This window comes from Electrona antarctica, assembly GCF_951216825.1.
Source record: "Electrona antarctica genome assembly, chromosome: 11".
Classification (NCBI taxonomy): Eukaryota; Metazoa; Chordata; class Actinopteri; order Myctophiformes; family Myctophidae; genus Electrona; species Electrona antarctica.
This window is the reverse complement of record NC_136792.1, coordinates 4,322,282-4,337,383: the sequence shown is the minus strand read 5'-3', so window position 1 is coordinate 4,337,383 and position 15,102 is coordinate 4,322,282.

Genomic DNA, 15,102 nt, shown 5'->3' with positions numbered 1-15,102 from the left:
TCTCCTAGCACCTCCAGCTGCTAGCAGATCGGTAGCCCAACCAATGATACTGTAGGTTTAATTCCAAGAGACTACTAGACCACAGATTACTGATGTGACCAATGTTTTGAAAGAAAGAAAGAAAGAAAGAAAGAGAAAGAAAGAGAGAAAGAAATAAAGCAGCTCTTGAAATATTGGATTTAATTAAAGTTCTACTAACTTTTACAATGAACAAGCAATAATAAATATAAAATACTGTATACACATAAACTGCACTTCATTTTATTTAACCACTTAAGCCCTAATCATGAATGATAATACAAATCACACTTGTGTGAAGTGGGGGGCACTCTTATCATCATACATCAGCCAATCAAATCATCACATTCCGTGCTACAAACACACCTACACACAAAGCTGTACATAGGAGTGGCTAGCGCCCCTCAAAAACTAGAAAAGCAGTTCCTGCCGAAACGGCGTGGGCTGAGGTTTGTTGCAATACAATGGAGGTTTTATGTTCAACGGTACGATTCCACTTAACATTTTCTAGTGGAACATGTAGGGGAATTAGCTCAGATGGTAGAGCGCTCGCTTTGCATGCGAGAGGTGGCGGGACCGATGCCCGCATTCTCCAAAGCAGAATGTTCTATGCACAAGTCTGGTTTCTCTTTTCAGTGGAGTCAGTCAAGCACTGGGTCACTATGGAAAGGTATAGGCATTTTAGGCAGCTTTACTCAAAGGCAGCAAATCTTAAATGATAAGCATTGTATTCAAGCAGGGAATAATGTTCTTTCGCCTGAACAGGGACTTGAACCCTGGACCCTCAGATTAAAAGTCTGATGCTCTACCGACTGAGCTATCCAGGCTCTGCTTGGAAACCCAAGCAATCTAATCAGGAGCCACATGTGCATTACAAGCATGCACAGAACAATTGAAGGACATCTGTCCCTTTATTGTGCTTTCTAGTCCACATCCTTTTGACCGCAAACGGTGCAACTGAAGGGTCACACGACTCACACCATTAGTCTGACGATTGGCCTGCCGTTGATTGAGCTTCTGATACACCTGCACCAAAGGGGAATTAGCTCAGATGGTAGAGTGCTCGCTTAGCATGCAAGAGGTGGTGGGATCGATAGTACTGCTCGCTAATCGTGGTCTGAAAGGGGTGAGAGAAGTTGCAGACAAATGGGACTATAATCCTCAGAGTAATGGAGGATTCCAATGAGAGGTAACATGGCTGTATATGTCGGTGGACAAACCTAATGTTAACTACCACCAACTCAATCAATTCTGTCACATTTTTGTTGGGTCAGTCATTCATTTTGTATGTGTTTTGTTACGTAAAATGTCCAATGCAACTAAATTAGTTGACAAAACATGTTGTTGTCTTTCCAGACAGAAAAGCAATGTAACAACTGGGATTCAAAGTTCAAACGTGGGTCTCCCATGTTCAAAGTCCAACATCTTAACCACTGTGACTAGACTAAAGGGATATCCCTGGAAAAAAAATACCTAAACTAGATAAAGTGCCCCTCGGGGCACAGGTCTCCACCAGGTCAGGTCAGGTTGTGGCCTCCTGGTGGCGCTTTAATAGGCCAATGAATATTAAATATCGGACAGATCCGTCTTGAACACATGACTATACTGTAGATAGTGTGTAACGATTTGCGGGATTTATTTTGGACAGAATCTGGAGGAGTAATATCCAAAAATGGCCTCCTGATGGCACTATAACAGGCCGTTCTGGACAATTTGGGGCAGAGGTTCATCGTTGGCATCCAGGGAGTGTGTGTGCAAAATTTGGCATCGATGGATGGACACACACACACACACAGTGCAAAACATACTCTCTCCCCATGCCTTCGGCCTGGTGGAGACAAAAAAATATATATAGAACACACCACTGATTATACGCTGTGAGAGAGAGCTGTGTGGGACTTTGTTTATGTAGGTTTTGCTGCTAATAACCCTGTATTAGACATGCTAGGTCATCACCTCATCTAATAACCCTGTATTAGACATGCTAGGTCATCACCTCATCTAATAACCCTGTATTAGACATGCTAGGTCATCACCTCATCTAATAACCCTGTATTAGACATGCTAGGTCATCACCTCATCTAATAACCCTGTATTAGACATGCTAGGTCATCACCTCATCTAATAACCCTGTATTAGACATGCATCACCTCATCTAATAACCCTGTATTAGACATGCATCACCTCATCTAATAACCCTGTATTAGACATGCTAGGTCATCACCTCATCTAATAACCCTGGGTCATCATCTCACCTTGGCCTCCGCAACGCGAGGTGATACATCTGGGCGGACCGGACGTGCTGTTGTGGATCACAGGATATTTGTCCTGGACAGATAAGGGCTTGAGGAAGGATGTGTAATTTTCTGTATCAGAAAAGTAGAGCATTTTCTTGGACAGAGGAAATAATGTACGTGTTCCCCAGGTTTCCAAGAATTCCGACGAGCTCGGCCAAAATGGCTCTATGACAATTTTGACCGAGTTAAGGAAGAAGTATTCAGTAGCACAATGGAAAAATAAAAATAAAAACAGCTTTGGTGCACGTGGGTCTAGTCTGCCTATAGACCAATTCACTTTGGTGCACGTGGGTCTAGTCTGCCTATAGACCAATTCACTTTGGTGCACGTGGGTCTAGTCTGCCTATAGACCAATTCACTTTGGTGCACGTGGGTCTAGTCTGCCTATAGACCAATTCACGGAGGGGGTGCCCTGGGTGCAGCCATAGCTGAGGTGTCACATTAAGTGCAACTTGACACCTCAGCATTGACAGTGGTGTAAAGTAACTAAGTACTTTTACTTATAGATTTTGATCTATAGCCGATCTACAAGCTCACAATGTGTCGCAATGCGACACATTGTGAGCTTGTACAGTAGATCAGCTATTTTCAAAGGATCTTCAGACATTTAAAGATTTGAAAACTTTTAAATGGGACATTCTGCATATTAGTACTTTTACTTTTGGTACTTTAAGTACATTTTGAAAACAATAATTTTGTACTTTCACTCAAGTAAATTTAGAATTGTAGACTTTTACTTGTAACGGAGTATTTCTACATTGCAGTATTGATACTTTTGGTAAAGTAAATTATTTGAGTACTTTTTCCACCACTGAGCATTGATTGCCTACAGCTGGGGGCCACTAGACAGAGCCTACAGCTGGGGGCCCATGTCCCCACTAGACAGAGCCTACAGCTGGGGGCCCATGTCCCCACTAGACAGGGCCGCAGCCCTTCCATTCGGTACTTAAGTCCGACGTCATTTTGTAGTCCTACGTTACGTCCGGGTCCTAGTGGCACCAGCCCCCGTCCGCTTCTCATTGTAAATGCAATATCTAAACGCATGAATCTTTTTACAATGACGTTATTTTTCAGAAAGGAAGCCATTGAGGGTTAAAATGGGTGCTTTCAACTCGAGTAGAATTATTAATGTCCTGTACAAGTGTGGAGACAATAAAGACTATTATTATCATTATTATTGAAGGTGGTAAAAGTCCATTTGCTCAGTAGGCCTACAATATTTCGGGGGCATATTTAGAATGTGTGCAGGGTTGAGTATGTTGAATCTAGTAATCTAGTTTGCATTAATACGATCTCTAATGGAAGATTTAGTTACACAATGAAATAAAATGGCGATAGTATTCAGTGTGGGGCAGAAGGCCTGTCACAGCGATTTGGGAGACCAGTAGCTTTGTTGTTGCAAGGAAAGCGGTAAAATGAGACTTTCGTGGTTGTTTTCGTCTCAGATTTAGTCCGACGGAGGGACACAGTATAGCTCTATGGGGACACAAAGGCGACACAAAAGTAGGACCCGGAAGTATCTCTGGAGGGGGCGCTTACGACACGGCTAAAATACTGAATATAGCCGGAGCGTATAGGACAACTCATGTCACATGGGTTGTCCTATACGAAGTGGGCGCCCATGGGCGGCCAAGTGTGGGATTTAAGCTGGTGGTGTTTTACCGTGTTTACATCGCTGACATCATGAATGCAATGAGTAGTACATGTGTGGTACAGTAGGTGCTAGATATGTCCAGAACCAAACAGATACAGTATAGTATATATAGGATGTTTTAGGATGCGATGGAGCTCTTTGCGTGCATACAGTATGTGTGTGCACTTGGATCTGTTTCTCTCTATTTTGTAGTCTGCAATCTTCAATAAAGACTTCTCATGCATCTTTCTACAACACTTCGCCATGTCCGCTCCAAACGACACCACCTACCCTGTTTTCCTCCCTTTGTGCAGACTGTGTGTCGACTTTGTTTTTTTGTGTCTTATCTGCTTTTGGTTCTGCCAATTTTGCAAAAAGAAAAAAGTGTGTGTGTGTGTGTGTGTGTGTGTGTGTGTGTGTGTGTGTGTGTGTGTGTGTGTGTGTGTGTGTGTGTGTGTGTGTGTGTGTGTGTGTGTGTGTGTGTGCGTGCGTGCGTGCGTGCGTGCGTGCGTGCGTGCGTGCGTGCGTGCGTGCGTGCGTGCGTGCGTGCGTGCGTGCGTGCGTGCGTGCGGGGGGTGGCTTTTTTATTGCTGGACTTTGGGTGAGATATAAATGTAACTGTGCTGTGGTGTTGGGCCGGTGAAGATAATGTGTGCGTAGTGAAGAAGAGGTGGATTGTATCAAATACCTGAGAAGAATTAAAGACATTAAAGGTATACAGAAATGGCTCTAGATGGACCTTATGACCGTCAGCGTGATCTCCAAGAGATGCATGAAGATCTGGAGACCAAGACCAAGAAGGAGAGTGTTCTACAGCAGACACTGCAGTCTGGTAAGAGATGCTACTTAAACTAAACAAACAAAAAGTTGTGTAATGGTTTTCACCAGCAAAAATTTTAAAAAATCATCATTGAGTTAAATATAAATCAAAGTGTCTAGTACCTCTAGTCTAGAACAAAAGCCAAATCAAATATGTAAAATCTTAAGTAAAAAATAGTAAAAAAATAAACTTCACATTTTTCTAATTTTAATTTGTGTCCTCATCTCATTCAGTTGTGAAAACAGACACTTGGAAAAGAGGCTATTTATTGATTGATTTCAGCTTTGGGCCAAGCCCCTATAGGGCCTAGGCTTGTTTCCATTGTGGTCCTCTGTATAATATCGGAATCGGTCAGAATCGGTATCGGCAGATGTGAACCTGCAAATAATCGGAGATCAAATATCGGTCATAATTTCATAATCGTGCACCCCTAAAAAATGTAAAACATTCAAAATGGTGAAAGATCTATAGGAGTCAGGGGTCAAACTCTAGGTCAACGAGGCATACCAGAGTCTCATGGTTGTTCCATAGGCATACCACAGTCTCATGGTTGTTCCCTAGGCATACCAGCGTCTCGTGGTTGTTCCCTAGGCATACCAAAGTCTCATGGTTGTCAGGTCAAATGTGTTCCATAGGCATACCAAAGTCTCATGGTTGTCAGGTCAAATGTGTTCCATAGGCATACCAAAGTCTCATGGTTGTCAGGTTAAATGTGTTCCATAGGCATACCACAGTCTCATGGTTGTCAGGTCAAATGTGTTCCATAGGCATACCACAGTCTCATGGTTGTCAGGTCAAATGTGTTCCATAGGCATACCACAGTCTCATGGTTGTCAGGTCAAATGTGTTCCATAGGCATACCACAGTCTCATGGTTGTCAGGTCAAATGTGTTCCATAGGCATACCAAAGTCTCATGGTTGTCAGGTCAAATGTGTTCCATAGGCATACCACAGTCTCATGGTTGTCAGGTCAAAATGTGTTCCATAGGCATACCACAGTCTCATGGTTGTCAGGTCAAAATGTGTTCCATAGGCATACCACAGTCTCATGGTTGTCAGGTCAAATGTGTTCCATAGGCATACCACAGTCTCATGGTTGTCAGGTCAAATGTGTTCCATAGGCATACCAAAGTCTCATGGTTGTCAGGTCAAATGTGTTCCATAGGCATACCAAAGTCTCATGGTTGTCAGGTCAAAATGTGTTCCATAGGCATACCAAAGTCTCATCGTTGTCAGGTCAAATGGCTCATAGGCATACCAAAGTCTCATGGTTGTCAGGTCAAATGTGTTCCATAGGCATACCACAGTCTCATGGTTGTCAGGTCAAATGTGTTCCATAGGCATACCACAGTCTCATGGTTGTCAGGTCAAATGTGTTCCATAGGCATACCAAAGTCTCATGGTTGTCAGGTCAAATGTGTTCCATAGGCATACCACAGTCTCATGGTTGTCAGGTCAAAGTGTGTTCCATAGGCATACCACAGTCTCATGGTTGTCAGGTCAAAATGTGTTCCATAGGCATACCACAGTCTCATGGTTGTCAGGTCAAATGTGTTCCATAGGCATACCACAGTCTCATGGTTGTCAGGTCAAATGTGTTCCATAGGCATACCAAAGTCTCATGGTTGTCAGGTCAAATGTGTTCCATAGGCATACCAAAGTCTCATGGTTGTCAGGTCAAAATGTGTTCCATAGGCATACCAAAGTCTCATCGTTGTCAGGTCAAATGGGTTCCATAGGCATACCACAGTCTCATGGTTGTCAGGTCAAATGTGTTCCATAGGCATACCAAAGTCTCATGGTTGTCAGGTCAAATGTGTTCCATAGGCATACCACAGTCTCATGGTTGTCAGGTCAAAGTGTGTTCCATAGGCATACCACAGTCTCATGGTTGTCAGGTCAAAATGTGTTCCATAGGCATACCACAGTCTCATGGTTGTCAGGTCAAATGTGTTCCATAGGCATACCACAGTCTCATGGTTGTCAGGTCAAATGTGTTCCATAGGCATACCAAAGTCTCATGGTTGTCAGGTCAAATGTGTTCCATAGGCATACCAAAGTCTCATGGTTGTCAGGTCAAAATGTGTTCCATAGGCATACCAAAGTCTCATCGTTGTCAGGTCAAATGGCTCATAGGCATACCAAAGTCTCATGGTTGTCAGGTCAAATGTGTTCCATAGGCATACCAAAGTCTCATGGTTGTCAGGTCAAATGTGTTCCATAGGCATACCAAAGTCTCATGGTTGTCAGGTCAAAATGTGTTCCATAGGCATACCAAAGTCTCATGGTTGTCAGGTCAAAATGTGTTCCATAGGCATACCAAAGTCTCATGGTTGTCAGGTCAAATGTGTTCCATAGGCATACCAAAGTCTCATGGTTGTCAGGTCAAATGTGTTCCATAGGCATACCACAGTCTCATGGTTGTCAGGTCAAATGTGTTCCATAGGCATACCAAAGTCTCATGGTTGTCAGGTCAAATGTGTTCCATAGGCATACCAAAGTCTCATGGTTGTCAGGTCAAAATGTGTTCCATAGGCATACCAAAGTCTCATCGTTGTCAGGTCAAATGGCTCATAGGCATACCAAAGTCTCATGGTTGTCAGGTCAAATGTGTTCCATAGGCATACCACAGTCTCATGGTTGTCAGGTCAAATGTGTTCCATAGGCATACCACAGTCTCATGGTTGTCAGGTCAAATGTGTTCCATAGGCATACCAAAGTCTCATGGTTGTCAGGTCAAATGTGTTCCATAGGCATACCACAGTCTCATGGTTGTCAGGTCAAAGTGTGTTCCATAGGCATACCACAGTCTCATGGTTGTCAGGTCAAAATGTGTTCCATAGGCATACCACAGTCTCATGGTTGTCAGGTCAAATGTGTTCCATAGGCATACCACAGTCTCATGGTTGTCAGGTCAAATGTGTTCCATAGGCATACCAAAGTCTCATGGTTGTCAGGTCAAATGTGTTCCATAGGCATACCACAGTCTCATGGTTGTCAGGTCAAATGTGTTCCATAGGCATACCAAAGTCTCATGGTTGTCAGGTCAAAATGTGTTCCATAGGCATACCAAAGTCTCATCGTTGTCAGGTCAAATGGCTCATAGGCATACCAAAGTCTCATGGTTGTCAGGTCAAATGTGTTCCATAGGCATACCAAAGTCTCATGGTTGTCAGGTCAAATGTGTTCCATAGGCATACCAAAGTCTCATGGTTGTCAGGTCAAAATGTGTTCCATAGGCATACCAAAGTCTCATGGTTGTCAGGTCAAAATGTGTTCCATAGGCATACCAAAGTCTCATGGTTGTCAGGTCAAATGTGTTCCATAGGCATACCAAAGTCTCATGGTTGTCAGGTCAAATGTGTTCCATAGGCATACCAAAGTCTCATGGTTGTCAGGTCAAAGGGCATACCACAGTCTCATGGTTGTCAGGTCAAAGGGCATACCAAAGTCTCATCGTTGTCAGGTCAAAGGGCCCATGAGCTAGCTGCTGTATGCCTGTTCAAAATGTGCACGTTTTAATTGAGTGCTATAGCGCCACCCTTTGGCCAATTGTCTCACATGTTTGCCATTTTGCATGACCCTCTCTACCTCTTCTGCCAAGGTTCGTGAAAAGTGACTGCACCGTGTGTGTGCGTGTGTGCTTGCGTCCGTGCGCGCATGCGTGCGTGTGTGCGTGCGTGCGTGTGTGTGTGTGTGTGTGTGTGTGTGTGTGTGTGTGTGTGTGTGTGTGTGTGTGTGTGTGTGTGTGTGTGTGTGTGTGTGTGTGTGTGTGTGTGTGTGTGTGTGTGTGTGTGTGTGTGTCCTGTCCTCCAGACATGAGACGGTACAAGCGGGTTGCAGTCGGGGTTGGATTGCTCTGTGCTGTTCTAGCCCTCCTCGTCGTCGCGGTCCCTCTCTCTCTCTGTGAGTCACGTTTCATAACATTGCCTTTTATTACAATGTTTTGTGATACAATACATTAGCATATCGTTGCTGTCGGGAGGAAAACACCTAACCCCATTTTTTATTTTTATTTTTTTGCTATTGAACACCCTTTAAGTCTGTGTGTTGTTTCGAAAATATGGAACCAATGAAAAGTAGTAACACAATTTTACCGTTGGACTCTCAAACTGTCAAGCAACTAACTCCACCACCTCCCCCCCCCCCCCCCCCCCCCCCTCTCATGGAAGTAATTGACAATATAAAAAGTCACAACACCAACTTTGATGAGGCAGTATTGCTTTCTTTTCAAAATATACAATTTTCTTCTTTTCCTGAAAAACATTATAATTGGATTGGATTTAAGTGGTTTCTTCCCGACAGCAGAGATATGACGCGCCTACTCCATAAAAAAAACATTATTATCCATAGTAATAGTTGTAGTAGCAGCAATAAAAGCATTGGTTGTTGGACATAACACTTTACAAAATGCTGTAGGTGTTTTATAGGTATTTTATACAGTGGGTCCTATCGTTTTTACAGATCACTCCAACATGGCGAAGACATCCCACCTGCAGACCAGCCTCGACCAGTTAGAGGCCAGATATAAACTACTGACCGGAGAGCATGACCAATTACAAACCAGCAACAACAACCTGACCACTGAGAGAGATGACATGAAGAGGATCATGTGTGGTCAGTATAAGACATGGTCATATCATGTTGTTTATCATCTGTCATCAATGCAAAAATAGAAAAAAAAAAATATTGGATCAAAATAATATTGATTTGTTGTTGTCAGAATCTCCTGGATGGCAGACGGTTGACAGAGGTTTGTATTACATCTCTACTGAGAAGAAAAACTGGACGGAGAGCCGACAGTGGTGTAGAGACAGACAATCTGACTTGATTGTCATTATGAGCAAAGAAAAGCAGGTACCTATGATGTGTGGCTGTGCGTGGGTGTTCATGCGTACCTTGCACGCACGGCAAGTGTGTGTGTGTGTGTGTGTGTGTGTATGTGTGTGTGTGTATGTGCGTGCGTGCGTGCGTGCGTGTGTGTGTGTGTGGTCTATGTACGTTCTGTAACCTTGGTGGAGACACATCTATTGTTTGTAGTACATCAGTAACCATCAGTTTTTCTGTCCAGAACTTTGTTGAACGTGCCAAACAAAGAGTGTGGCTGGGTTTGTCTGACAGAGAGGTGGAAGGATCATTCCAGTGGGTCGATGGAACACCACTGACCACACCAACGTGAGACTTGTCATCTTTATTTTAACTTGATTAATCTAAATGGTATTATGTTACATACAATACAAACCCACAACACTGCCACAAAGAAATTATGTGTGTTGTCTACTACAGTAGCTTCACTATCTAGTTAATTTGCATCTAACATCTAGCGCCCTTAACTTGAGACCCCACTTGAGATCTACAAGCTCATACGAGCTTGTAGATCTGCTATTCTTTTTTTAATCGTGAAAATGTGGCGCAAATCTTTGAATATATATATTCTTTCGGAGTGAACGTTTTTAACCCAAATCTTTGCTTCTGGGGGGGTCCCTGGAACAACATATTTTCAGATGGGGCTCGGCGGCCAATTATATATAATATTTGGGGGTCTTTGACATGAAAATGTTTGAGAACGAACAAAACATTCTTGTTAAAGTGTATTATTGTATGCCCTTATCCAGCTACTGGCTGCGTGGGAACCCAGACAACGATGGAAAGTGGTACGGAGTCGACGACAAAGAAGACTGTGTGGAGTTTTACGACGGCTCCAACCGTGACCATCCTCCTAAAGGATGGAACGATGCGCCGTGTTCCTTTCCCAACTACTGGATCTGTGAAAGAGATGTGTGCTGAAACCATTTATTACGTCGGGTAAAATATATCCGGGGTTTTAGTGATGGTGTGACAAAGGTTGGGTTTAGTGTTCTCAGGTATAAGCACAGCTCAATATCTTATGAGTGTCAATTGAATAACTACCTTTTTAACAAAGATTGTAACTATAGCATTTTATGAGATGTATTGCTCAGCACCTTTCTTTTTAAACTATATTTAAAAAGAAACATTGTACTTTTTCTGGGGGAATATTCACCATAATTGTAAATTGTATCAAGCAAGTTGGACTGGCAGCCACATTCCAATTCCACAATGCACTTATCAGAGGGAATCATTTTTCAGATTATTCCCTCTGATAGATGCACGCACGCATGCACGCACGCACACACGCACGCACGCACGCACGCACGTGGTAAACATTGACCACAGCTAAGAAGATTCACGGGAGTAATGTCTTGCTGGTACAGAAACGTCCTATTGGCAATTAACACAAAACAAAAAAACATAAAAGAAAATACAACTAAATGTGTAATATGAAGTGAAATAAACTATCCATGATATGCATAATACTATGGCAAGTTGGCAACAGTATTACTACAATGACAAAGTCATAACGTTCCTTTTTGGTGTGTGCCAATAAAGAAATGGAAATACTTTGTCCGCCATTTATTTAATTTTTGGATGTGCTACCTTTTTGGAATTTTTTTAATTCATATTTTTTTATTCATATTAATAATGGTATACCCTACCTGTACCATGAGCACACAAAATATGTGCTTGTGAAGTTGTGATTGGCTAACACACTCTGTTAATATTGTATAATTGGACACATCAAACAAAGACCTGAACAAAAGTTTAATTATGTCTCTATTAATACATATATTAAACAGTTTAATCACCGCTCTGATTGTGTCAGGATGTGTTGCCTTGTAACTTTATTTTGTAGTATTGTCTTAGAGTTTTCTGTTTTGCCTAGTTGCTGATGCCTGCCTTGTCTCACCTACTCCTTGATCACCGATTAGTCATGTTCTCCAACTGTGTCCTGTTGTGGCCCAGCCTATCCCTGTGTTGATTGTCAGTTGTGTTCACCTGTGTATGGGTTCCCTGTGTGTATTTAAGGCCTCTGTTCCTTTCACTTCCTTTCAGTCCCTGATAGATTATAGATGTTCCAGTCCTTTTCCTGTGTGTTATATCAGAGCTGCTCTGCTCCTGCTTGTCTGTTCTGACAACATTTCTGCTCATGACTGTAGGAAGATAGAGTAGAGACAACTATTGTCTAGTAAATTTAACATGGCCTTCGGCACACTGGCATCCAGTATAAATAATACAAATCACAAGTGAGTTTGTTATTTGAAGTGCTCTAAGGCAGCAAACATAAAGGTCCATAGACTTGGCTGCAATTATGACAGTATTTCCGAAAGTCAGATGTTGGAGGGGCTATAAGAAACTGGAATACACAAATGCAATAAAAACACAATAGTAATTAGTCGACGGTGACCTCACCGTCCACACTTTGTGAGCCTATTCAGAAAACCCAAAATCCACTGAATGTTCATAGTTCTGTTTTTTTGGGTGCTATTGAGATCGGATTTTTTTTTCTTTTTTTTAATTTTCAGCAAATATAATTTACCATTTGGGCACCCATTTCCCAAATAGCAGAAAGTATTGGATGTACAATTAGTTGTGGTTGGGAAAGCTTATGCGGTCGCAATTATTTATTTATTTAGTTAAAATACAAAGTGTATATAGGCCTTCCTGCCCTTTTTTGTTCCATTCCTAAGCCAATAATGCTGCTGCTCTGACAAAACTCTGTCTAATCACTAATCGGCACAACTGATATTTCTAACGTGATTAATCCGTTCTCAAATCTTCTATTAACGGCTAGGTGTACTGTCGTGCTCATTGTCGTGCTCATTTCTGACCAATTGCTTGGTCAGAAGAACTACCTGTAGTAATGTAAATATTTCATTCCACTTTTGTCTTTTTGAGTTCTATTGTTGTTTTAAAAATGCCATTGACAATGAAGGGACGTCATTTTGTCCCTAACACAAACATTAAATGCCATTTATACAAAGATATTTTTTTTTGTTTTGACACCGTTTGTTTTACCAATACATCACCTAATCAACATGAGTTCGACTTTAATATATTAGCGCCCCTCACTTCACACGGGTGTGATTTTTTTCTCCTTTTTTGTGCGACTCCTCTGTGTACCACCAGAGGGGGCTGAAGTACCACCAGTGGTACTTGTACCAGTGGTTGGGAACCTCTGAATCAGAGGCTCTGATCTAGAGTTACAATACCAACCCTTGACAGCCCATTCATCCAATCAGAAAAGACTAAGGCCCTTTCCCAATTCCTTTTTTAACCCTACCCCTCATCCCTTGCCCCTACCCCTCAGCCCTTGCCCCTTCCCCTTGCCCCTACATAATGAGTGTCAAGGGGTAGGGAGATAAATCATCACCCTAGGAATTGGAACGTCCCTAAATATTGAACGTCCCTTGTAGATATTAATATATTGATATACAACCTGTTCTCAGAAAATAGCTGATCTGCAAGCTCACTACAGGCTAGTGGTCCCCAAACTTTTTCATGTCAAGGACCCGCAAATTGACAATTAGCCCGCAGACCCCCATTTGAAGAGATATGCCAGGGACCCCATAGAATCTAGCAGTGTCACGGACCGCCAGTGTGACATGCATTAGTCCATGGACCCACATTTGATGGCATTTCTGTCTCTGGGAGCCCCAATTTATATTGTGAAATCAATGTTAATTAACTCAGAGTGTACAAATGGACCCTTATGGTCCATTTGGTTCCAAACTATCATTTAGCTGGGGACCCCCTGGAACTCTCTCAAGGACCCATGGGGGTCCCCATAACCCACTTTGGATACCACTGCTATAAGCTGTAGATCGGCTATTTTGGGAGAAGAGATGATGATGTATTGTAATTGTAATTTTGTCTCATCTTGGTAGCCCACCAGAATGTAATTCAGATATAGCTCATTCTGACACCTGCTCAACAGTTGTACCTGATTCATTGATTATTGTATCAACAGTTTGTATAGAATGGGTACAGTTATATATCATAGCCTACAGGGTTAGAAAAAGGAAAAACAATTTACAGTATAGAAAGAAGGGGCTGTGGTCACTGTCTTCATTGTTTTTAACATCATTAAGAACAGAGTCATTTTCTATCATGGAAGTCGTGGTATGCTACATAATATGAATGATAATGTTTAAAATTCAACAACATTTAGGACAATCGTGATTCATCTCCATCCATCCAATTTACAGGCTGTACAGCAGCTTGCAGTCTGTTCCATAGCTGGTTTGCCTGGGGGGGGGGGAAACAACACCATTGCTAATTAGTTATGTAACTTTTGCAACTTGTGGGGATTAGCATAACATTGGTCATGATAAAACCATACCAGCTATCACTGCAGCGAGTAGCCAACGTTATGCAGCAACAGCGTTATATAGGTACAGTAGGCTATTTCATCACGGCTTTTAAGAGCTCCAAAACTGCAGAATGTTGACATATCGGGGTCTGGGGGGTCAGACTGATGCCTGCTAGTTAAGATAGTAGTTTGCATCCGAGTTGTTCCACCGGGGCACCGGCGGTAAATCAAAAATAATAAAGCGCCGATGCGAAATGAATGGGTAACGTTACCGTAACGTTGTATGAATGCAACGCCGTAGCATATCGTTAGTTCAAGTGAGGTAACGTTAACCTTTGCTAGAGATTGCGATATTTTTGGCGATGCAGATTGTTAACACATTCAAATAATATATCATATTCTTCCATAAGTTCCATAATAAAGGACGGAAAAGGCGTCTTACCTCGTCCGCCTTCCGCCCTCTGTGATGTCCCTCTGTTTTAAGTCTGGTCGCGAATCCCCTTCGTTTGAAGGGGATCCAATCCCTTGCCCTCGGCCCTACCCCTCGCTCCAAAGAGAATTGAGATAACCCTTCCTCCTCACGTGAACGCGCATCAGCAAGGGGAAGGGCTAAGGGCCATGGAGAAGGGGGGAATTGGGAAAGGGCCTAAATCTGATCGTATTAAACGGGGTTTCCAACATCATATGATGTGACCCAGCCGGGGTGATCAAGTCCCGACTTACGTCCCAGTAGCTACCCTCGATCAGTCCCTTAGGGAAAAACCAGGGACACACAATCCGCTGCTCCAGAACTACTCTGCCGGTACTGGGCGTGCCATCCGACGCGTGGAGGGACTAGGCACTGTGGGTTGACTCCTGGCCGGGCCCCTCCTACGTCTCACCAGGTCCTCTCCTGCTCTCACCAGGAGTACGACCAGGACCTGTGCGTTGCACCAGATTCCAGCACCAGACACTTCATTCGGGAGTGGTGGATTATGCAGGCTCCACCGGCAGGGCGACAGAGGTGCGGCAGGCTCCACTTAATGCGGCTTGAATGGCCCTCCTAAAGGCCTCACATGGGTTTTTTGGGCGTCCTCCTGATTGATTGATTGATTGAAATATTTATTAACAGTTTGCAGAATTACAGTACATTTCAAGCACAAACTCAATACAAAGGCTGTTAACT